The 26,207-nt window shown below is 36.8% G+C and overlaps 1 protein-coding gene and 1 pseudogene across 3 annotated transcripts in view; one reads left to right on the top strand and one right to left on the bottom strand.

Moving 5' to 3' along the window:
- Positions 1–26,207, bottom strand: part of DNAJC1 (DnaJ heat shock protein family (Hsp40) member C1) — a 224,887-nt gene that overhangs the window by 173,465 nt on the left and 25,215 nt on the right. The window lies entirely within an intron of this gene.
- LOC307102113 (ferritin light chain-like) lies at positions 7,946–15,181 on the top strand (annotated as a pseudogene). Its single transcript has 2 exons — positions 7,946–7,987; positions 11,273–15,181. The product of its transcript is annotated as a ferritin light chain-like (transcript).

Below are 26,207 nucleotides of genomic sequence, written 5' to 3'. Positions count from 1 at the left end.
GCTGGCTCCTAACCGCTTGCCTGCCTGCCTAACTGCCCCTAACCACTTCTGCCTGCCAGCCTGATTGCCCCCAACCACTCCCCTGCTGGCCTAATTGATGCCTAACTGCTCCCCTGCCGGCCTGGTCGTCCCCAACTGCCTTCCTCTGCCGACCTGATTGCCCACAACTGACCTTCCCTGTGGACCCGATCGCCCACAACTGCCCTCCTCCTGCCAGCCTGATTGCCCACAATTGCCCTCCCCTGCTGCAACCTGCTTCCTCTGCCAGGACCCACCTCCTCCGCGCAAGGCGGTGGAGACGCTGGGACCAGCCTTCTCCTCGCCAAGCGGAGCCGCAGGACCTCCAGGCCTCACTCACCGTGCGCTAGGCTTTTATTAGTATAGATTATTATAGACTAGGGGCCCAGTGCAAGAATTTGTGCACCTTGAAAGGAACTGTGGGCTGCGAGGCTGCAGTGGCACAGCAGCAGGTCTCGGCCCATCCTCCATGCCCCCACCCGGCCCCTCCTGCTGCAGCCCCACTCCCGCTGCCGCTCCCACATGCTGACGGCGTGGAGCGATTGTGGCCAGCGCCAGCAGCAGGTACGAGCAGCAGCTGCTGCCCTGATCTCCCCTCAGGAGCAGGGGGAGGTGGAGAAGCCCTCAGGGTGAACTGGAGCCAGCAGCCTCCGCTCACATCTGCTGATGGTGCTGAGCGATCGGGACTGGTGCCAGGTGCCAGCAGTGGGTGCGAACGGCAGCTCCAGCACCGGCAGCAGGTGCGAGCACCAGGTGGGACCACGACGCGCAGGAGGAAGAATTTTCAGTAACCACCAGAGGCTTGCCCTGATGACAGCAACCGGTGCCCTGCCTTGGTTTGGCGCCCCCGCTCACCTGCTCCACCATCCCACTGCGGCTGATGCCCGCCATGTTCCGCGCGCACCCCCTGGTGGTTAGCACATGTCATAGCAACCGGTTGTTCCACCGTTCAGTCTATTTGCATATTAGGGTTTTATATGTATAGATGGGACCACTCTTGTATATGTGGTCACATAACAACTTTACCTTCCTCTGCCTCTGTCTACTGCATTTTTCAATAGCAGAGCCAAATGATCTCATCTGAAAGCTGAGCTCAGACAGGTTCTATATATGACACAGGAAACATTTAAAATCTGTCGTTCACCTACAGTAAATTCTTGGTTTTGCAGACCTCGATTTAATGGATTTCAGATTTAACAGACAAAATTTCCAGATTGAATGTCATATGTGAAAATCAACACCCTGTTAATTTTAAAATGCTCTTAAGATTTGCTTATAATTAAATTAACAAGTTATTTTTGTTATTAATTCACTGTTATTTTTAACAAATTTTAGTGAATAGGACATATGTTAGGAAAAAAACTGTAGTAATTTCTCCAACGTAAATAAATATTACATAGCTACAACTCTAGTGTACATATTTAAATCCCAGAGTCACCACTTGTAAACAATGTTTGGCGAATGATTAGCAAGTGATCACACTGCATCACACATGGTAATGGGTCTGCTGTCCAGTGGCCTGACTTTCTGCAGCAGTTTTAACTCCAGCTGGCCCAAGGTTCCAACAACATGTGCTAAGCCACGCACCAGCTGTGTGTATTTGTTTACTCCTGGTGACGGGTGAATGCACACATTTACTAAACCTATTCAGTATAAATTTAAAATTACTGAAATACATGTAGAAAACTTTCTTGTGAAACTAAACTTCATACATACTTAATTTTAATTACACCAATGTGTCTACATGAGTAAAAAGAGGTAAACGAACTAAACTGTCAATTTTTTAACATACGCATTCAGAAAACCTACTTTATTATACAACGACTTCTGGCTTTAACGGACACCCCTTTCCCTGAATTAGCCTGTTATACTGAGATTTTACTGTAATGCAATTTTGCATTTATTCCCTTTCATAGACATATTGGTCCTGAATTCCAGAGCTAGTTCCCCTTACAGGGCGTTTTCTACTGTCGTTCCTGCCCTGTCCTGGGCAGTTTTATAAAGACAGGAATGGTGCCTTGAATGTCAGCTCAGAGGATAGTCCCAAAGGCCCACAGCTCTACCTCTTTGATGACAGTTAACTGACTGTTATTGTTAAATGGCTCAGTCCAATTTCCCACTGGTATGTTTCTACCCTGCATAGTAAGGAACTTGTGAAAGGTGGCTACAATCAATGAAAGTGCTGGTTTCAAATCCATGCTACACTAAACAAAAACAAAAAATGGATAGAGAGCCCGGCCAGTGTGGTTCAGTGGTTGAGCATCAGTCCATGAACCAGGAGGTCACAGTTCAATTCCTGGTCAGGGCATATGTCCGGGTTGCAGTCTCAATCCCCAGTAGGGGGCATGCAGGAGGCAGCGGATCAATGACTCTCTCTCATCATTTATGTTTCTACCTCTCTCTCCCTCTCCCTTCCTCTCTCTGAAATAAATTGAAAAAATACCAAAGAAGATGCCTAGGTTAATTAATGAACAGATGAATGAATGATTTAAAAAATAATAATAATATAACTAAATAAATGGGTGGATAGGTACCCATAGCTAAAAAGAGAAAAAGCAGCCTCCATCTAATTTCCATCTTCAAAAAGTGGCCAAAGATATGTTATATCCAGAATATATTATAAAAAGTGGCCAAAGATATATTATATCCAGATATATTATATCCAGAATACTTTCTGTAGTGCAAGTGAGTCCACTAAACATAATTATTAGCTTTTCCACACTATGTGCATGCAGTAAAGCACACCAGAAGGAAGGAATAAGAATTAAAACCAACCTATTGTATTTACCAACTAGAAGGTTTGTTTTCTCATATTATCCTCCAATTTTAACCAAAAAATTCGTATAGCATTTTAAAAAATGACAATTTGCAAAATAAAAGTGCAAATCAGGAAGTTCAATGGAATGATATTGGATGCTTTTCTTTACCTCTCTGAAATTAACTCACGTTTTAAGGGTGAAATCTTTATCTCCATATAAATAGATACGTAATATTCAACTACAGTTTTCCTGTATTTTCCAGGATTGTCAGGGTGAGTTTCTAAATTATTCATAGGATGGAATGTAAACAGAAACCAATTCTTTCAATGTATGTTCCCACTCAATTCTTTCCCAAATTTGATCCTTCTTAGTCTTTCCTTCTAGGTAAATGGCACCACTATCTACTCAGTAATCTAAGCTAAAACTCTAACAGTAAGTCTCGATTATATATATATTTTCCCTTCAACCTTCTTACATAATTTGCCAACAGCTCATACATTCCTAATATCCTAGTCCAAGCCACCAATCCAAAAGATAAAACTGTATGTTTTATTATTCTTATTTGCTATGTGATTAGTTTTAGGACTATAACCAGAGAGAAGATTTGCAATAATTTCACTTTCCTGTAGCAGAGTATCTCTAATTTCTGTGATTTTAAGAAGCAAATCAGCAATTAATAAAAGAAAAATCAATATCCGAGTATATACTTTGACACTGCATATCTTTTCAATGCATTTTAGCATCTCCTGAAGCCAAGAATTTTAGAATACTCATTTCCTCAGAAGGATTTTACTATGTAATAGCTGCTTATAGAGTATTTCATGATCATTATTGCTCTAGGAAGTGTTTGATAGTTCTTATATCTGAAAAATTTTGCTTTATCATATTTGTCACATTTGACCAAATTTTCATCAAATTATATAACAATTTATAAGTCCATCTTTGCAAAGATCACAAAAGGAACAAGGAAAATATAGGTTATTAAATTCTATGTCATCTATGTTTCAAAGAATTAGTACATAGCCAGAATGGGTTGGAGAAATTATGGCAATAGTTAAAGTAGAAAATGATTGTGAAAGACAAGGAGGAAGTGCCTCAGTGGTAGACAGAGAAGACTTTAATTGGGAATCTGGTGTGACCTGGGAAGCAAGGTAAAATCAACTGGATGCTAGGAGTGTCTATAAGATTGAAGACTTTAGTAATGATGGTTCCTATGAGGGGCGGACAAGGTAAAAAAAAGGGTACTGAAATGAACAATTTAAGAGTCAGTGTATGACCGTTGCTGGGTGGCTCAATTGGTTGAAGTGTGGTCCCACACACCAAAAGGTTGTGGCTAATTCCTGGTCAGGGCACAAACTTAGGCTGCAGGTTCCATCCCGGATGGGGTGGTGGTGGTGGTGGTGGGTGTACTGGAGGCAACCCATCAATTTTCTCTTTCACACTGATGTTTCTATCTCTCTCTCCCTAACTCTCTAAAAATCAATAAAAAAAAAAACCATATATATAACATATATATGTATATATACATAATATACTAAAGGCCTGGAGCAATTCGTGACCTTGGCGGGGGTGGGGGGGTCCCCTCAGTCCGGCATGCATCCTCTCGCAGTCTGGGAGCCCTCTGGGGATGTCCGACTGCTGGGGAGCAGGCCTAAGCCGTTGGACATCCCCTGAGGGGTCCTTAGCACTGCCATGGAGGCGGGAGAGGCTCCCGCCACCGCCGCTGCGCTCGCCAGCCATGAGCCTGGCTTCTGGCTGAGCGGCACTCCCGCTATGGGAGCGCATTGACCACCAGGGGGCAGCTCCTGCATTGAGCGTCTGCCCCCTGGTGGTCAGTGCGCGTCATAGCGATCAGTCGTTCCGCCATCGGGCCTAAACTAGCTCTCCGACATTCCCCGAGGGGTCCCAGATTGCAAGAGGGCACAGGCCAGACCAAGGGACCCACCAGTGCACAATAGGGGCCGGGGAGGGATGCAGAAGGTTGGCCAGCTGGAGAAGGACCGCGAGAGGGCTCCAGGGCATGTCCGGCCCGTCTTGCTCGCTCAGTCCCGATCAGCTGGACCCCAGCAGCAAGCTAACCTACCGGTCGGAGCGTCTGCCCCCTGGTGGTCAGTGCACATCATAGCGAGTGGTTGAGCGGCCTTAGCATATTACGCTTTGATTGGTTGAACGGGTGATGGGACACTTAGCATATCAGGCTTTTATTATATAGGATATATATACACATATACATATATATATATATATATATATACACACATACATACACACATACACACACACACATATACATATATACATATACATATATATATATATATGCAAGCCTAAGTGACCGACCGTTCGACTGTTTGACCAGTAGCTATGATGCGCACCGACCACCAGGGGGCAGGCACTCAACATACAGGCATGGAAACATGGAATAGACTGATGACTCTCAGAGGGAAGGAGGTAGGGGGAAGGGGATTCATGCACCGGTGGAGTCCCTTGGCCTGGCCTGTGGGGATCAGGCCAAATCCATGCACTGGACCTCTGACATCCCCTGAGGGGTCTACATACCTAACAAAATCTAAGATGAATAATTAAATACTTAAAAATTTCAACTTTAATGTTTTACTAAACTAACTTATGTATCAGGTCTGGGATGAGAACATAAATCATAAAATATAGGTTAAAATAACCTGAAATCATGGGTTTAATTCATATACATGTATTTTCATAATATATACATATTATATAAATATGTCATTGTACCTATTAAAGTTTTCTGTTCACAGGTCATACTCAGCTACATGAATTTACTTAACTATCAATTATACTTTTATGCTACATTTAATTAATGTGTTAGCAAGAAGGCTAAGTCAAGAGTTTTCTTTAAAATATTAAAATATTTTAAAAAAATAAAATATCTAACTGATATTTATAGCATAGATGAATAGAACTGTTGAAAATTTTCTATATATTTCCTAATGTTTACAATGCCATTACTTCTTACTAATAACTCAATAATTATTTCTTCTTCAATGTGTCATAAAATATATATTACAGACATCCTATATAATCCTATATAAAAGGGTAATATGCAAATTGACCCTAACGGCGGAACGACTGAGAATGACCAGTCACTATGACACACACTGACCAACAGGGGGCAGATGCTCAATGCAGGAGCTGCCCCCTGGTGGTCAGTGCGCTCCCACAGGGGCAGCTCCGCTCAGCCACAAGCCAGGTTAACGGCTGTGAGCACAGCGGTGGTGGTGGGAGCCTCTCCCACCTCCTTGGCAGCACCAAGGATGTCCGACTAGAGGCTTTGGCCCATTCCAGGCCATCAGTCGGACATCCCCCGAGGGCTCCCGGGCTGCGAGAGGGCACAGGCTGGGCTTAGGGACCCCGCCGAGTGCACAAATTTTCATGCACTGGGCCTCTAGTATATTATAACTAGAGGCCCAGTGCATGATTTAATCATGCACCTGGTGCACCAGCTGGCTGGCTGTCCGCTGGTGCACCAGGCCTTCCGAAAGCCTCCGGCGCGGCGGAGGCTTTCGAAAGGCCTTGTGCCGGAGCAGACAGCCAGCCAGCTCCCCCGCTTTGGCTTTTGATCGCGGGGGAGCTGGCTGTCTATCCGCTGGTGCACCAGGCCTTTCGAAAGCCTCCGGCGCAGCCATGGCTCAGTGTCCTGCTGGCCCAATCAGCTACCCCGGCCACCCTGAGTCCCGCCCCCTGCACCTCCTGCTGGCCCAATCGTGGGCGTAGCGGAGTGATGGTAATTTACATATTACCATTTTATTATGTAGGATGATATCCACATAATATATAATTCACTCTACAGACTTTATATACACTTTGCCTTACTACATGACTTTATTATTTAGTTAACCTTGATTAATAAGCTACTAATTCACATAGATGTTTCTTTTTTAGGTATCAGCTAATTTTTAAGTATATATGTATTTTCAATCAACTATAATTTTTGTAGACCATCACACTTATATTTGAATGCAAATAAATTTGCTTCATAAATCAGAGCTATGTCACTTAAAAGCCTTAACAAATTTCATATTTAAAATTAAAATACTTTTACCATAAAAATTACACTAATATGGCCTTTCACTTAGTGTGATTTATCTTCATAAAAATTTAAAGGATACAGGAGACTATTTCAGAGGGTTTGTTCATTGATATTTTTTGCCTTTTAGCTTAAAAAGTCATGGTGTTATCAGAGAAGTAATCATATTTTTTTCTTGCTTAATAATGAAACTTTTGGGGAAAGGGAATGGATCCAGGATCGGGAACAACACCAAGAAATCAACTACGTAGTACAACTTCATTAAAAGACTTTTTTGAAAAAATTGTGTGTCTGGGGAAAGTATTTCAATAGCTTGGGTAGCCTGATGACATAATATAAAATGAAACACAAATTATTTTACTATATATAATTTCTTTTTAAAAGTAAAATAAAATATGAATTCTTTAATGCTGTAATAAATGAAAGGTTTAAGTAACAACTAGAGAACCAATTTGTTTTTCTAGCTACTATATAATCATATTTTAGATAGTAATGAAAGCTACCCAATATTAATGTAAAATCAAAACTTGAACACAAGCCTGGCCAGCGTGGCTCAGTGGTTGAGCATCAACCTATGAACCAGGAGGTGACAGTCCAATTCCCAATCAGGGCACATGCCCAGATTGAGGCCTAGATCCCCAGTGTAGGGCGTGCAGCAGATCAATGATTCTCTCTCAACACTGATGTTTCTGTCTCTCTCTCCCTCTTCTTTCCTCTCTAAAATCAATAAAAATATATTAAAAAACAAACAAAAACACTTAACACAAGTGGAAATACAACAGTCAAACACACATAATGGGATTGACAGACATAATTGACAGACGTAATCTGTATTGTTCAGTCTGTGTTAATAGCAGCAGCAATGCCAGTACTTTTTCTTGTCTATTCATAAAATATTTTGACAAATTAAAAGGTTTTTATTAAGCACTATAATAAATCCTACATATTTCCTTAGGCTTATTTTATTTTCAACATATGGTTTAATAAAAATCTGTTAAGTAGATTACATTTCAGGAAAATTTATTTTTAAAAACTAGCTTCCAAAAAGAAAGAACTTTATTGTTTTTTTCTACTTGATTAAATTATTTTTGTCTTATTGATAATGACTTTTACTGTTAATGAAGTTTATAGTATAATGCTGCAAGTGAGTATGATACTCTAAATAAAACTGTAAGTGTTAAGTCAATAGAAATGCGTTATTGCAGATTTTGGTGCTAATACCTGCAAAAGCAATCTAAATGAATTTTAAATACTCAAGATGATACTACCTATCACCAACTGAATAAAAAGCAGAAAATGCAACTCAGCAACCTCAAGGTAAAATAGAGGAAATTTTCCTCCACCAAAGTTATGTATGCCAGTTTTAGATTTGTTTGTATGTAGTTAATAACAACTGCATACTTTATTCTTTATCCTTAAAAAAAAGTTTTAACATGTAAAATTAACTTATATATAACCTATTTCTTCACAGGACAAATGCTTCTGAGAAATGGAGAACGGTTTCGTTTTCCTTTGTCAAGAGAAGTTTCCTTAAGTTACAGTTGGAGCTGAAACTTAACCATAATTATTTTAAAGGAATTTATTTAAATAGTAACTACTATTACAAGGTTATCATTTACAGACATTCGTAAAAGCATAAAGTTTTGATTTGCAAATTGCTTATCCCGGAGAAACAGACCTTATCTTTTCAAATCCATTTCATTACGAAATTGAAAGTGAATTTAATGCAATTATTTGGTTTAGGTTTTAGTAATAAAAGGAGACACTTGAAAAATTATGAAATGTTGCTGAAATGTGTTCCCTTTAAACCAGAGTCCTAAAACTTAGTAAAGTAAAAAACAAATAAAGCAAGACATGGCTTTCTGGGAGATTGTTACTACTGAGGTTATTAACAATCAAATTATGTTGCAAATTTAGCTCAATTCTTATACAACCTGAAATGAATTTGCTTAGCCAAAAATAAAATAAACCGTTAACTAACACTATAATTACATGTAATTGTAAAGAGTTACTGGCAACTACTCTGTTTCAGGAAGCTTTATGTCTCAATAGAGAAAAAGAATTTTATTCAAGAAACTAAAACTAAAAAAAAAGTAAAACCACCACAAATCATTTTTCATGCTTCTTATATGATTATATGATTCTCCAGTTAGACATTCTCCTTCAACATAAAACATTTATGTCAATATCAAACCAAATACTACTGATGGTTTCCCTCTAACATTTTGAGTGCCAAAAATACCAATTATAAACAATAGCACACACTTACTGAAATAATTTATAAGACATCACAGTTCAGGTAATGGTATACTAGTAGGAAGGTAAGAAAACTTCTTGTTTTGAGTTTTCTTGTTATTCTAAAAGAAGTAGAAATTAAGATCAACTGTATATTGAAAACATTAACATCCACTTTTTTCTAATGAAAATAACCACCTCACTTTGATACAGTGTAATAATAGACTCTATTTGACTATAAAAGGAAAACATTTCTGATGAGAGTAAGAATATTTACTAAAGAACATGTATGTTCTTTAAGAGAATATTTGGCATAAAATTTCATAAATGTTGATTAATTTTAATTTTTTTTAAATTGGAGAATTAGAAAAATATTTATGTTCTCTGAAGAACATAAATGATAATAGGCATAACAATTAACAAGATAGATAGTCACATTTAATTATGGTACAATATTGATTTTTAAGCACCTGATTTCCTATTAATAAAATGTTTTTTTACTAACCTGTTAGATATGCAAGCTCATTCTAATTGTAGTTAGGACCATTTGGCTAACACTTTTAACATACTTTCAATAAATGATGACAATGAAATAGAAATTTAAGATACTAATAACCATTTCTCAAATTACTGATGGAGTTGGTGAATTCATCTCCTTAATTACAACTGATATAAATTCATCCTTAAATATTTTTTAAAAATCAATATACTATGTAAAACAATATAAAGCACATATTTGGAAAGATATAGCAAATATTCTCCCTTAGAAAGTACTGAAGCTCCATCTAGAGGCTTTCCCCCTATTACTGTCACTTGCAATAAAGTAATAGCACCTAGAAATGTGAATAATATTAAAATGTCAGAGATTTCTTTTGTATCTACCCTTTTGTTATTCATAACGAGTCCTTCCCCTAACCTTCTTGGATAGCTCCAGCTCCATCACTGCCATCAAGTGGTAAAAAACTAAAACTGAACTTAAAAAAAAAAAAAAAAAAAGGAAGAAAGCAAGCAATGAAAGACAGAAAAAGAAATTGATGTTCTCTATACCACTCACACACAGTCTTTCTTAGTACAAGAAAGTTTTTTTTTCTGTGCCATTTATTATGTTACTAATATTATAGAGAAAATAAATTTTCCAACTGTTTCTAAAAAACAGTAGCACTATCCATTGTAAATCTGATTTTTTCCTAGATATTTTTATATTTGTAAGGTATATAAAAATACTTTGAATTAAGTTTTTATTTAGTTTAATAATACTTTAATATAAGGACAGTTTATTAATTACTTCACTGCCAGGGAGAGCAGAGAGAAACAAAAAAATTACTTAAGATTAATGAATTTCGTAGGACATTGCACGTTATTAAAAGAAACAAAACCAAGATGTGACTGAAGTATTTCCTATTACCTCTGAAAATCACCTCAGTTTTAATAAACTGAACACATTACAATGCTTCCCCAAAATGTCTTCATCAGCCTGTGAATGGAGAAGGATCAGAAATGGATTTTTAACGTTGAGGAAAACTAAAGGTTTAACCATGAAGAAACAAGTCTGGAATTCAATTCAAATAAAAATTATTTAATATCTTTTCTTTCTCTTATGAACACGTACTTCCTGAATTATGTTATAGGAGCTAGGACTTTCAAGAGAAGAAAAACTGCACCTACAGAACCTAGGGGAAAGGACCAATGAAATAATGTCTCAGGTTCAAGGGATGCTGCTCTGCGAGACGCATCATCCCTCACAATGTGTTCTAAAAGAGTAATTTATGTGTGAAATAGTATACCGGAGTGTAGTTAACAGAGTAAGTCTCATAATCTTGCTAACTTAGTAAATCACATAATGTGGGGGAAACTCAAATTATGGGACTAATAAGAATTTTAGAATGCTCTGATTTTATTTTTTTTATTAGTTTTTAATTTTTACTGATTTACTTGTTTACAAATCAGAGAAATTGAAAAATCTGTAAGTTTAATTGTAGGTATGAATTCCATGTTAAATTAACAAGTGCCCTGGTGGTCCCGGATCTGTCTCTTGCTTCAACAGTGTTTGGACGCAACAGACCCAGGGACGCCCCTTCTTCCAGCCTCCGACCACTCTCCTGCGTCTCATCCCGTCACCACCTTCAGAACCACCTCCGGGACAACCAACACACGGGTTTTTTCCTACCTTAACTCCTATTGTTGAACAACCAAGAGCTCCCAAATTCGTCAGAATTATCCCACCCAGGTGAAGACTGCAGTATATTGCCTGGCCAACCCACACCTGCGGGCCTCCTACACCTACCTCTCTCTGGGCTACTATTTTGACTGTGACGATGTGGCTCTTGAGGGTGTGGGCGGAGAAGAAGCGCTGAGCATCTCTTAAAGTTACAAAACAAGCGTGGCGGCCACAGGATGTGCAGAAACTTTCCAAGATGAGTGGGGCAAAACTCAGGACGCCATGGAAGCCGCCCTGGCCTTGGAGAGGAACCTGAACCAGCCCTTTTGGAGCTGCAGGCCCTGGGTTCGGCCCGTGCAGACCCTCATCTCTGTGACTTCCTGGAGAACCACTTCCTGGATGGGGAAGTGAAACTGACCAAGAAGATGGGTGACCACCTGACTAACCATCCGCAGGCTGGCTGGCCCTCAGGCTGGGCTGGGCGAGTATCTCTTCAAAAGGCTCACCCTCGAGCATGACTAGGAGCCTTTGGAGCCCAGAGGGCTTTCTGAGGCCCCTCCGCATCCCCCTGGTGTCTCTGGCTTTTACCTGAGCCTCTTCCTGAAACTACTAGCCATTCTTTTAACCACCCTGGAGCCCTCTCCCATGCACTGGACCAAATGAAACAATAAAGCTTTTTGCAGAAAAAAAAATTAACAACAAAACCATAACTGCCAACACTTACCAAGTTCCTACCTAGGTGCCAGGCACTATTTGTTTAGAATGTTTACATAGTCTCTCAACAATCCTATAAGGCAGGTACATTAATATTACATAGATAAGGAAACTGCGGCACAGAGAGGTTAAATAACCACCCACAGTCACACATTAAGTGGCAGGGCTGACATATGAACCTAAGTAGTTGCCTGGGTAGTCCTCCCTCTTAACTACTCTCAAATAAGACAGGCTTTCTCAACATTGGCACTAATGACATTTGGACCTGATAATTCTTTATTGGAGATGGGGTGGGGCTGTTCGGTGCATTATAGGATGTTTAGCAGCACCCCTTAACTCTTATTATCAGATGCCATTAGCATCACTACACCTACCCCACATTATAACCAAAAATGTTTCCAAACGTTGCCAAATTTCTGGGGGAGGGAGAGTTAGGGGGACTGCTCCCAGTTGAGAATCACTGATATAAGATAACCATTTTATCTGTTACAACACTGGAGAAACAAATGATGACCAATTTATATGAAATTAGTTTTCCTCAATTTTAAATTATTTACCACAATTCAGAAATTTAAAATTCTACAAATGATTTAGGATTGTAATACTCTAAGTCTTACTACTTAGGGGGATGACATGTTATATAATTTAACACCATAATATGAGGAGCAAACTTCATAATGCAAGATTTGTGTAGGCAAATATGAAAATACTAGTGGCCCTGTGCAAGTAGCTCGCTGCCGCTTGCCTCAACTGCCTGCCCCGTCCACGGCCACTCATAGCTCGCTGACCTGCCCTCCTGCTGATCAGTCGTTAACGCGTCATGGCGTAATGACCATTTGCATCGACCATTTGCATATTACCTCTATTATATAGGATAAAGGAGATATGTAAATTTAATCCAAATTTATACAAGTTACTTTTGGCAAATGGGACTAAGAAACAAAGAATGGGAATATCACCTTTTACTTTATGTATTTACTAGGGGCTCGGTGCACAAAATACATGCATGGGTGCAGTCCCTAGGCCTGGCTGGCGATCAAAGCATGAGTGACTGGCGTGGACGGGCAGGTCACAGCTGACCGCAGGGCCCTGGGCAGCACCTGGGCCCCCAGGCCCCTGTGCACCCCCCTGTGCCTGAGTCATGGTGCCTGAGTCCCCATGCAGAGATGCGGTGAGTGTGGCCAGACGCCATGGTCTGGGGTGCAGGGTGGGTCCCTAGGCCCCCCAGCAACGCCGCACGGTAGCTGGGTGGGCAGCGCGCTCTCTCCCGGCAGGCCTCGCAGACCAGCTCCTGCGCGAACCCACGGGGAAGCCCGACTGGCCTCTGGGGTCCTGGCGGCTGCGGCCTGGCTTACCCAGCAGAGGCCACGTGAGTGCGGGGCAGGCTCCTCGCGGGCATCCGGCACTTGAGCACGGGGGCTTCCCTGGCGAGTGAGCCCTGGTGTCCTGGGGGTGGGTAGCAGGGGGAGTGAGAGCGAGCTTGGCGGACACCCCACATTCTCAATGCACCTCCGTCCCCGTCACCCCTGCCCCCCCAGTAGCCAGTGAGAAGTCACAGCGTTGCCGACGCCCACCATGTTCCACAGCCCCCTGGTGGTCAGTTCATGTCATAGTGAGCGGTAGAACTCCCGGTCTCCTGGTGGAACTCCCAGTTGAATGACCACCCGAGGGGACAATTTGCATATTAGGCTTTTATTATATAGGAAGGATGTATTGTATTCATTTTTTCAAACAACATATTGGATTTTTAGAATCCAAATTTTAGAGAAAACTTTTGCTTTGTGACATTAGCATTTCAGTTTCACTTATTAAGTAAGCTGTTTTCACTGGTTTCCCCACATTTTCCATAATATATGCTAATGTAGGAAATATACCAAATTCATAATGAAATTCATAAAAATAATTGTGCCCTAGCCGGTTTGGCTCAATGAATTGGGTGTTGGCCTGCGGACTGGAGGGTCCCAGGTTTGATTCCAGTCAAGGAAGGGCACATGCCTGGGTTGCAGGCTCGGTCCAACGTGCAGGAGGCAGCCAATCAATGATTTCCTCTCATCACTGATGTTTCAATCTCTCTCTTCCTCGCCCTTCCTCTCTGAAAAAAAAAAAAAAAAAAAGTGCCCAATTAGTCAAAAATATTAGATAGTTAACCATGGGTTTGAAAGCTAGTAAACTGAATAATAATTAAGCAGACACTAGAGGTATATATGTTTTTAAGAGTGTTGCTTAAAGATGTGTATAAAAGTGGGTGTAAATTTTTCTTTTCAAGCAATTCTTACTTATTTTGTGAATTTTTTGCAATAACATCATTTTGCCAATCCCCAATTATAGCAAGGTTTCTTTCCAGTTACTTCTGATTATTCAGGAATCCTTTAAAGAAAACACAGAGTGATAAGGGCTACTCTATTTACTTAACTTTAAATACTCTCATTGTCATCTTTCTTTTCCTCCATTTTCCTACTTGTTTTTACTATTACAAATTAAATTATACACATTACATTGTATCTGCTTCTTTTAGTCAGTATATGTAACAATTTCCCATTTTGTTTCATAAATTTAATAAAGTATTGTGCATATTTATGTTCAATGTTCTACTTATTCTCGGTTGGTTCTTGTAATGATTTTGTACTGCATCAACTTGGTAATTAAATATATTTTTTAAATGTTTTTTATTGATTTTTAGAGAGAGAAAAAAGAGGGATAGAAAGAAACATCAATGAGAGAGAAACATCATCAATCGGCTGCCTCTTGCACACCCCCTTCTGGGGATTGAGTCCACAACCAGGGGCATGTGCCCTGACTGGTAATCGAACTGAGATCACCAGGTTCCAAGGTTGATGCTCAACCACTGAACCACACCAGCTGGGCTGGCAATTAAATATTGTTTACATTTTTTACTTTCTCTATCTACACTGCCTTAATTTAGGGTCTGATCTTTCTTTTTCTTTTCGATTGTTTAGTCTCTGTATTTTTCCTTTCTATGAACTAAATAAGTAACACATAAACAAATCTTATAAAAAGTTAAATAACACAGGTTAAATAAAACATTCTCCTTAACTACCCTCCCCCCCAAGCCCTATTCCCCCAACAGAAATAAGTATTGTTTTTGGTGTGGTGCATATACTTCTAGACCTTTTTTATTTTATTATTGTTTTTTAAATGCATTAACATTCATATATGTGTACATATAAAAATGTTCCACTCTGTGTTATAGCATCATTAAGCAAAACACATCCCTTGAATTAAATAAAGACTTCTGAATAAATGCCTGCTTCTGTACATCCACATATTTCTTTGCTGGGCTTTGTTATAATATTTTCATGCAAGATATGCTAGTTAACACTAATTTTCCCTAGAATTTGGCTTAGTATGGGAAACAAGTGCAAATACCATTTGTAAAACACTATTTTAATGCATAAATGATAAAAAATAGGGACCTGAAACGATAGTATTAAAAAGTATAACCAAAATATTATCCACATAATATTAAAACATTAATCAGAATGATTAAAAAAAATAAGGGTTTATTTTCTCTCTGGTGCACACTTATTTTATAATAGCTTTAATGAAATATAATTTACAAACTACAAAAGTCACCTGTTTTAAGTGTAAGTGGCTTTTTAGTAAATTTATAGTTGTGCAACATTACATAATTCAATTTTTAAATATTTTCAATACCCCAGAAAAATCTCTCATACCCATCTCTATAGATTTTCCTTTTCTGGACACTTCATATAAATGGAAAAATAAGGTTTTTCTGATAAACTTAAGTGTTAGAATTAGCAGCAATTTTTTTTTTTTGCATAAAGATTTTGCTGTTGAAGTTCTTTCTAAAAGATATTAACATATTTTGTTCATTTGGTAATGATAGTATGAATATATCTTAACTATTTTTCTTCTTTTCCTCCTTTCTTTCCTTCCTTCTTTTTTTTTTCTTTTGCAAGTTTTCACTCTTATATTGATCATCACTCTCAACAGACCAGTTTTTCAATATAGTATGCATGGAAGGTATAACAATTGACTTTCTACATTACAAAACCTGATAGTTTAATGAAAAACAAAACAGAAATCCAACATATGAACATATCATCCTTGAGATGTTTTAGTTTTTCCTAAATGTGAAATACATTTTAAAAAAATGATGAGGAATTTATTTAATACAGGTCTTCTAAAATTTGGAATTCTATCTCCTAATATAATTCAATCTTCCAAAAACTTGTAGTGTCACCCTTGACTCCTCTTTCACTCACAGACCACATCCAATTCATTAGCAAATAGATTGTGGTTCCATTATCAAAAGTATACTCAGAATCTGAACACTAACACCTCCACCATTACCACAATGGTGAAAGCCATCATCCTTTTTTCCTTGGATTATTACAAAATCTCCTAACACATCTCACTTCAGCCCTTGTCTGGCCACTTCCCTCAACAATCTGTTTTCAGCACAGCAGCCAGACTTAAACAAAAAACAGATCCAGTAAAAAGCCTCCAACAGCTTTCCATTTCACTCAGGTCAAAAGTCCTTACTGGTTAATTTAGGAATTACAATGAACATCTTAAGCTAGTAACCAAGTTTAACTTATAACAACCTACATAACCACTATGAAATAACCAAAAAAGGACGCATATGTAATACCTTAATCAATAAAGAAAAAAAAGACTATTGATCAGTTACCAAGACTTGCCACTTCTTAAACCTTCCTCACAATTGAAGAGGATTCTAATTTTACTCTTAAGTCTATTCCATCCATCTAGGGTGCAATTAAAGCCTGTTACTTTATTACTTTAAAAAATTTTTTGCTATTTTTAATTTAGCTTTTGTCATAGTATTTTTTTACAGTATCTCTCAGATATTTTTAACAGCTTTTCTTAAGTATAATTTACATATCACTTATTTTAAATGTAAAATTCAATCAATTTACCCAGTTGTGCAACCATCACCACAATCCAGTTTTAAGATTATCATCCAAAAAAGTTCCTTCATTCATTTGCAGTAAATCCCTACTCTGACCCCCAACTCAAGGCAAGCACCAATTTACTTTGTGTCTCTTTAGTTTGATCTTTTCTAGAAATTTCATATAAATAGAATCATTCAATATGTAGTTGTATGTGTCTGGCTTCATTCACTTAGTACAATATTTTGAGGTTTATCCATGTTGTTCCATGTATCAGTCACTCTTTTTTAAAAAAATTGTCTGACCTTACCATATTTTAAGCATTTCATTACTTTCTGGCGCCAGTGTCCCCAGCCCTGGACTCAACCATTTCTCCAGGTAACCCTGGAGTTTTAATTTACTCATTTGAGTTTTTATTTCAATTTTCCTTTTCATTTATAGATGTACACATCTGTCTGGTTATTCTTTAAAGGGTATTAGTTAGGAAACAGGCTAAGCTCCTGTAACAAAGAGATCCTAAATGCAGTGGCTTAAATACGACAAGATTGTTTCCTTCTCATGCAATAGTCTAGAATTAAGCAGTGCATAGCTGGAGGGGCAACTCAACATATATTTCAATCTGTGTCTAAATTAGACTTTGTGCAGTTTATTTCATCAACTAACAGTACACAAGAAAGACACAGTCAGGGGGAACTACATAGGCATTCCTTCTTAAGGCAAGCCACAGAAGTGCCACACATGACTTCTCTTAATAATCCACTGCCGCAACATTAGTACAGGCAACACAGGCTTCAAGGGAAGTTAGGAGAAGTATGGTTGGCAGCCACACACCATTGTATCCCTCTATAACCTAGGACATCTTGGTAGATCACTAGCACAAGAGACTCTTATGCCAATTACAGACCAGTTCAAATTAAATTCCCCACTTGAGGTTTTGTCCTATATGGGTAACATAACTTAGGACCACAAACTTTCATGAAGATTCACTTATGGTTACAAAATCTCAGGGGAGATGTTTTTGTCTCTATGGAGCACCAGGCTGGAATATATTGACACTCTGAGGAATGCTAATTTTTATGGCAGCTGAGCCATGCATTTAATTTTTTCTTCATATTTTCTTCAGTATTTTAGTGTTTCAATCAAGGGTATTACTCCGGATCATTCTATCCCACTATAAACCATATCTGTGTAAAGTGGTGATAACTTATTGAATGATCAAAAATGTTACTAAATACACAATAGTTTTAAAGTTTTATTCTAATGGTTGCAAAATGTATCACTTCAAAATCTACAATTTAAAATCATTAGGTTCTAAACAATTGAAAGGTTAAAAATAACTTAGCCTCAAGTTTCCAAAATGACCCATGACATACAACATCATCCTTTAATTATAAATACATAATATTGGAATAGTTTTATATTGTACCAATAACTAAAGTTCAATCAGAAAGTTTTTCCAGAATTTTCACTCAGCCATTTGCTAAATTTATTATTGTCTTTTCCTTTCTACAAGTTACTACTTCTTGTAAAAGAAATATACCAGGAACGCATTAAAAGTACATTCTTAAAAAAATTTTTTTTATTGATTTCAGAGAGGAAGGGAGAAATAGAAACATTAATGATGAGAGAGAATCATCAATCGGCTGTCTCCTATACCCACTGTGGACCAAGCCTGACCGGGAATCGAACTGTGACCTTCTGGTTCCTAGGTCGATGCTCAACCACTGAGCCAAACCAGCCAGGCAAAAGTACATTCTTATAAAACCTCATGACCACCTTCCTTATAAGGGGCTGCTTCTCTCACAGATAAGAAAACTAAGGGTTAGAGAGCTTATGCTACTTACCTAAAATCATGCAACTGTGTTTGAGCAACCCAGCTTTGAGCTCTTGGCGGCTATGCTATAAAATAAACATCTTCCCCACACTCAAAGCTCTTTAAATTCAGGATGCACCCTAAATTGTTGGGATATTACAATCACAGTTGTAGTAATACTAAGGGCAGTAACGAGGTAGCTCTCACTTCCTGTGCAAGCACAAACCAAAGCACCAGCACCAAAACTTGCAGAATTTGAGTTGGGAGAAAATCTAGGTGATACTGGAGCATTCTTTTAACTTGTACAAATCAAAATTTGTGAGAGAGGTGAGGGTGAGGGAAATCAGACATAGTTAGCAACATATCCAAAGTGGGTATCAAAAATAGGTTAGTGCCACATAATTGCAAATTCTTGATTCTTTATAGAAATGCTGCACAGAGAAGAACTCCATGTGGAAAAACTGAACATCATAACTGAGTCAAAAATGATTCAAAAGAGCTGGATTCTGAATATAAAGAACTTCAGCAATCCCTTAACCAATTTATTTCACATATATTTTCTTTTTCAGGTATGTGCAAAAGTTATAAATAATAAAACCTATGCCTTAGGAATTCTGATAGTTATTTTGATAAATATAAACATTGTAAATAGTAAAAAGCTTTGGCAGTATGTTTTTCTTTTAAGCAGTATATAAAATAATGGTGCAAAATGCTATGATAGCAAAAACAGTGTTTGTTATATAATTTACTATAGGACACTGTAATATTGGGCTGCAGATATGACATCAAAGAAATCATACTCCATTTCCTTAACTCCATCTTTGTATTATGTTGGACAAAAATCTCATAATTAACCCCTATCATAGCATTGGCACTTTCCCAATTTTTGCACATTCATAATAAAATGTAATTTTTTTTCTGCTGAGTTTCCAATTTACTCAGTTCCTGATTTTCTTTATGTCTTAACCTATATATAATTTTCAAGACTTGGAGTAAGAACTAAAAATATTTTAGGCAATTAAGTTACTTCCTTAAATTATCACTGTTACCATGAATATTTTAAATAATTTCATTGATTTCTACTAGCATTTCTTGCTACTCAGCATTTTGGTATTTCTAAGTTTTCCTGATTGGGCAGATTTATTACAAACACAAAGTAAAAAATATATATATAATTCAAAGTTATATTAATTTAATTTTTTACTATCAAATAAAAATGCAACAAAAACTACAAATTAGGTAAATTCGCTTTTTTTGTGGCCCTCCAAATTTTATTACTCTGAAACTAAATTATCTAATTAGTCTCCTCTTATACTAAAATATTTAAAGGTCAGTAGAAAAAAACCAACAAAAAAAATCCACATTTCTCAATAGGTATTAAAATATAAATGTTATAACTAGGAGTGAAAGAACTAATTTATTGTATATTTTTTCTTTATGTCAAACAATGATTTATCTTGACAATATATTTCACCTTTAGAAGTCAAAATCATTTCGAAGAGTTAAATCTTGTCCTTCTCTTTCCTATATTTTTATGATGACCAATTTATTTGAGACATATTGAAGGCCTATGAGAAATAAAAAAAAAAGGACATTTGGAAAAGAATTTGAACTTCTGAATAAGACACATTATCCTAAAAAAATTTATATAAGAAAAACAACACAGACATTTTTAAAAAGCTCCTTCCTTTATAAAACATGATATGGTATAAAGAAAAAATTTTTGATAACTTGTCATAACTGATTTCTGTCCATGTCAGTAACTCTTCTAAAACTTATTTGGAAAATATCTTGGAGTTTGAAGTCATAATTCAAATTACTTCTGTTGTAAATAATCATTAAAACTAAAGAGCAAATGATACACATCAATGTAAGCCCATCAACTCCTCTTTCTCCTTTATCTCATTTATTCTACACACATCTACATAAAATTAAGTACTCTGCTGTAGTTGTTAACCGATACAAAGTATGATATAGTTAGTCTTTGTTTTATTTTCAAGGAAACTTTTGTAAAATACAATATCAATGAATTACTGAAAAATAAATTAAAAAAACAGGATATAAAACATAACCTGAAATTTTGCTATTATTAAATAGGCATAATATCTGTCAAACTGCCACAAATTTTTCTAAATGCTTACTCTCAATTTCTGTATTTAAAAATATATATTTTTATTGATTTCAGAGAGGGAGGGAGGAGAGGGAGAGAGAGAGAAACATCAGAGACCAAGAAAGAATGTAACACCAATATTAAATAGAAATTAGTAGTTAAAACTTTATTCAAGTGTTAAATATTCCATAAATTTGCTGTTTAAGAGTATATATTGTAATCTAAAATAAATGCACTGAATATGATTTTCTTCTTAAAATTAAAAAGCAGCATTATCACAGTTGAAGTTGAAGGCAAGTACAACATTTGAATGATATTTGAGCATGCAATTAGTTTAAAAGAAAAAAAAGCGGGTCTTGAAAATAAAAGAAACTACAAATTTAATCTGATCTGTCTGTTTTTCCTCAAGAATAACATTGGTTGTCAAAGTAGTCCTATAAATAATTCCTACTCCTCCAGTAAAAACACTACTTGCTTTCAAAGAGTGGGAAAGAGGCTACAGACATGGACAGCATAAATGGACTGATGATCATCCACTGGTTTTAATCCAGAATTACTTCTGCTACATAACCCTATCTTTAGTACATAAGAATAGTTACTGGTATACTTCACGTTCTACATTGAGAAAACAGAAATAAGGCAATTGCAGGTTGAAAACATGAAACAGAATCAGAGTGCATAAATAACTAGTAAAAAGTCTTTGCTTAAAAAAATAGAAACCTGAAAGGCTCTTCAAAATGACACCGTCTTTCAAATGAGCTTCCTATATTTTTACAGCTTTATAAACGACATACTTAACTCAAGAAAGTAATATTAAAGGCTGGCAATTTATGCAATAAGCCTTACTATTAATAAATCCAGAAATGATAGTGGGGCACTGAGCTTCTCTCTCCCTCTCTCTCAAGAACAAGGCTACCTGTTATTGGATGTGTGCTCTAATTTGTCCATTTTCTAAAAATCAAAATTCCCATAACACAAATCTTGTTGCTTCTGATTCTTGAACTGTAATAATTAAAGAAGTATAGCCTTTCATATGTGACTACTGAAGACAAATCTAGCACCAGTAAATAAAAACAACAGGTATCGGGTTAAATTTTAATAATCAACACTAACAATGAAAAATACTATCTAGGAATAAAGTGAGTATATCTCTCTTACCAGAGAAAATAAAACAGAAGGTAGACAGCCACAACAATTAAACAAAAGTATTTTCAAATGTTCAAATCTTTAATACTAAGATTCTATTAGTCCACAGTGGTCCTAACAAAGGGATGAAATATTTCCTAGAACTTGGCTAGAACTCATCTCTTCTACAACAGAAAATAGAGGCATGAAAGATGGAATTTCGCTGAAATTAATCAAAATCCAGACACTGGGGGTATCAGTAGTCCTCAAATATGCTGTTTTAGCCAAGGTTACTCATATTGGGCAAGAAAATTATGTTCTAAAATTTTAGACAAGTCTGAATATAACATAATGTGGCATGTTTACTTAACAAAATTATTTTTAATAATTATTAAGGCCATGCAGTTTTATATTCACTACTTTAAAAAAAAAAAAGGAAAGTATTAGCATGGATTATAGAGATAAAAGTTCCTTTAGTTTGAAATAAAATTAGCACCGAAACCGGTTTGGCTCAGTGGATAGAGCGTCGGCCTGCGGACTGAAGGGTCCCAGGTTCGATTCTGGTCAAGGGCATGTGCCTTGGTTGCGGGCACATCCCCAGTGGGGGGTGTGCAGGAGGCAGCTGATCGATGTTTCTCTCTCATTGATGTTTCTGACTCTCTATCTCTCTCCCTTCCTCTCTGTAAAAAATCAATAAAATATATTTTTTTAAAAAGAAATAAAATTAGCAATCTACCAACCAGATGGGTCTTAACATTTTTCTGTTTAGTAAGTAGGCAATTTATGCTCAACCTCAGTAGTTAAAATAAAAATTTAAATAAGATGGATTTTTTTCAGCCTTCATAACATAGAAAATTTTAAAGTCTGATTAAAATATCAAATACTGACTAGAATATAGGGAGTGTAAACTAGTGTAGCCACTATGGAAAGTAATTTGTCTATGTCTAACAAAATTCAAAATATTTTGTAGCCTATGATTGAATTAATCCACTCTGGGGAACATAACCCAAAACGGACTAGAAACATAGTACAAAATATATTCTGTATCATACCATAAACTTTTTTATTGAGACCAGCAATAGGAAATACATTTTATATTTTATATAATTGTTTTGAGTTGTTACTCATATTTCATAAAAAATAAGTGCCCTTTATTCTGACACTCTCTACTACATTCTATTCTTTTTCAAAATGCAGATTCCAAAATACTAAATTGATTTCATTACCAGTTGTTTGAAAGACTCTGCCCTAAAAAACTACAGCAATATGTACAAGGCAACACCTATCAAGTTGTTCACTGTGGTAGTGTTTAAAATAGAGAAAACACTGAATATATGTCCATCAATAGGGAGATAATTAAAATGTAAAATACAATGTAATATGAAGCAGTTAATGGTTTAAGTTAAATCTGTGATATGTATATATCTTAAAAATATAGAGTGAAAAAAAGCAAGTAGGACAGTATTTCCAGAATTATATCATTTATACAGATTTCCAGCAATATCATATTTGATTATTATATGTATACATATGTAAAATTATGAAAAGTGACCTAGAAGTAATTACATATATACACACACATACATACTCACAGTGGGGCCCAGGGGTTATTCAAATGGCAAAGGCTGGTTAGAGAGGGCTTTAGCTACATGTGTTTTAATTTTTAAAGACTATTTAAATGCTACATGACAAATATTTGGAACAGTTGCAGCAAGTTTTGAGATAGGAATTAGAACAGAACGAATGAATGGGAATAGAGATGAGAAAGAATAAGGTATAGATAAGTAGAACCAAGAGTATATATCCATACACTTGAATCAGTGAGTAAGAGGGGGGAAAAAAGAAGAAAAAAGAAAGACCAAAATTTTAAGGACCAAGGAAAGATTAGGGAGTAGGGATGTATGTAGCAACAGCTGGAGGTGCGGGGTGGTGGTGGTGGTGGGTGCACTGATCCATTTCTCATTGGTGGTTAAACTATATAAATAAAAGGGTGGCAGTTTAGTGGGAAAGTACTTAGCAACTCTGTTTACACAGAGAACAGAAAGTGCCACTAGAGTGGCAAATTGAACTATGCAAGACCAATTAACCCTTTCACCTTAGTGTTTTATACTAGTTATCTTACTTACCGCACCTCTGTGAGATCTACACTGATATGTGTTAGGACCAAGTGCAATTATAAATCACAGTTACATGTACTGATGAATTCTGCAAATTCCATGAAGCATATCCATTTTATTTAGTGTTCTGAATACCTTCTTCTCTACTCTCATCTGGTTTTAATTAAGGAACACTTTCAAAGGGAGAGAGGTTATCCAGAAACTCAAACTACACATGTCTTTTATTAAACTATGAAGTGATTACTACTCAAATTTTTTGGCCTAAATAATTTTTTTCAAAATATAGATTCACCTCAATTTATACTAAATTAGGAAAAAATTGGGAAAAATAACATATTTAAATGGGCAAAATTGTAATAGAAAAATCCTAATATACAATGAAGATAAATATAACTGCTGAATAAGGAGTTATAGTTATAATGATAATTTACTACTTATAAGAGAAAGTTTGTATCTTGAAGGGCTATTTAATAAGATTTCTAGAAAAGACAGTAGTAGGCTTATTGCTGGACATTTTATTCACCTTCCTGATTCCATTATCTATATTTGAAAGCAAGGATCATATATCTTCCATACATTCTATAAAACCTAGAAAGTAACACTCTAGGCATTCAAATATTTGGAAATGACCGATGTTGTGAAATGCTGGTATATGTGAAAGTCTTGCTTCTATGAAGTAGGAGGGTTAATAATAAAAGTATGCAATTGTTCAACAGTAAATTAAAGTAAGCCACATAAATGTTTATTCCTTTATCCTAACATTCTGTTTTCCCTCTTACCCACAGCTCTTAAGGTACCAATATTACCCCCCTATAAGCTGAATTCCATGTCAAATCTTCTGGCCATGTTATCACTGAATCTGCATTTTAAAAATTAATTTTAAAGAAAGTGAGAAAGGGAGGGAGACAGAAATACTTACACATTCATTGGTTGGTTCTTTTCTTTTAATACTATAAATTTATTTTGTAAGTGTAAAATACTTATATTTATATATCATATCAATTAATGAGGAAAAATAAGGTTCTTCTGTTAAACACAAAAATCTGAAATCAAGGTTAAGGGAACTACATTCTTACATTAACATTCAATTTATTTACTATTTATTTTGGCTGTACAGTATTGAAAAAAGTTCTTACACAGATAAATAGTTGCAAATGTTAGCAGTTTTTTTAAAAAAATATATTTTATTGATTTTTTACAGAGAGGAAGGGAGAGAGATAGTCAGAAACATCAATGAGAGAGAAACATCGACCAGCTGCCTCCTGCACACCCCCTACCGGGGATGTGCCCGCAACCAAGGTACATGCCCTTGACCGGAATCAAACCTGGGACCTTTCAGTCCGCAGGCCGACGCTCTATCCACTGAGCCAAACCGGTTTTGGCATGTTAGCAGTTTTAACAGTTCATCTTGCAAGATACCTTATCTGCACAAGAAGGCAAAAGTAGCTTTACTCTAAGTTCTGCACAAAAATAAGCGGTAGCATAAATTATTTTAATGTCTCTGATGCTAATTTTTATGTATTACACATTTAAACATGTAATTTAGTATGATTTTAAAAAATACATTTCTACATATATATTTTCCCCCTTTATTTTATCATTATTTTTCCATCACTATTTATCCCCCATATACCCTCTTCCACATCCACCCCCTACCCTCCCTATCTCCCCATCCTTCCCCTGCAGTCACCATACTGTTGTCCATGTCCATGAGCTCTCTCTTTTTTAGCTCAATCCTTTCACCACCACCCCAACTCTCCTCCTCCCAGATCTATCTGCCTGCTCTCTATCTATGAGTCTGCCTCTATTTTGCTTGTTAGTTCAGTTTGCTCATTAGATTCCACATATGAGTGAAAACATATGGTATCTGTCTTTCTCCGTCTGGCTTATATCACTTTGCAAAATACTCTCCAGGTCCATCCATGCACTCTCAAAGGATAACATTTCTTCCTTTTTAGGGCCGAATAGTATTCCATTGTGCAAATGTACCACAACTGTTTTACCCACTCATCTAATTCATCTACTCACGGATACTTGAGCTGCTTCCAAATTTTGGCTATCCTCTATAATAAAAGCCTAATATGCAAATTGTCCCCTCAGGAAGTCATTGGACCGGGAGACCGGGAGTTCAACCTCTCGCTATGACGTGTGGTGACACCAGGGGACGGCGACCAACCTCCCATGGCGCCTGGGTGAG

Source organism: Cnephaeus nilssonii, assembly GCF_951640355.1.
Source record: "Cnephaeus nilssonii genome assembly, chromosome: 1".
Classification (NCBI taxonomy): Eukaryota; Metazoa; Chordata; class Mammalia; order Chiroptera; family Vespertilionidae; genus Cnephaeus; species Cnephaeus nilssonii.
This window is presented reverse-complemented; position numbering and strand designations above follow the sequence as displayed.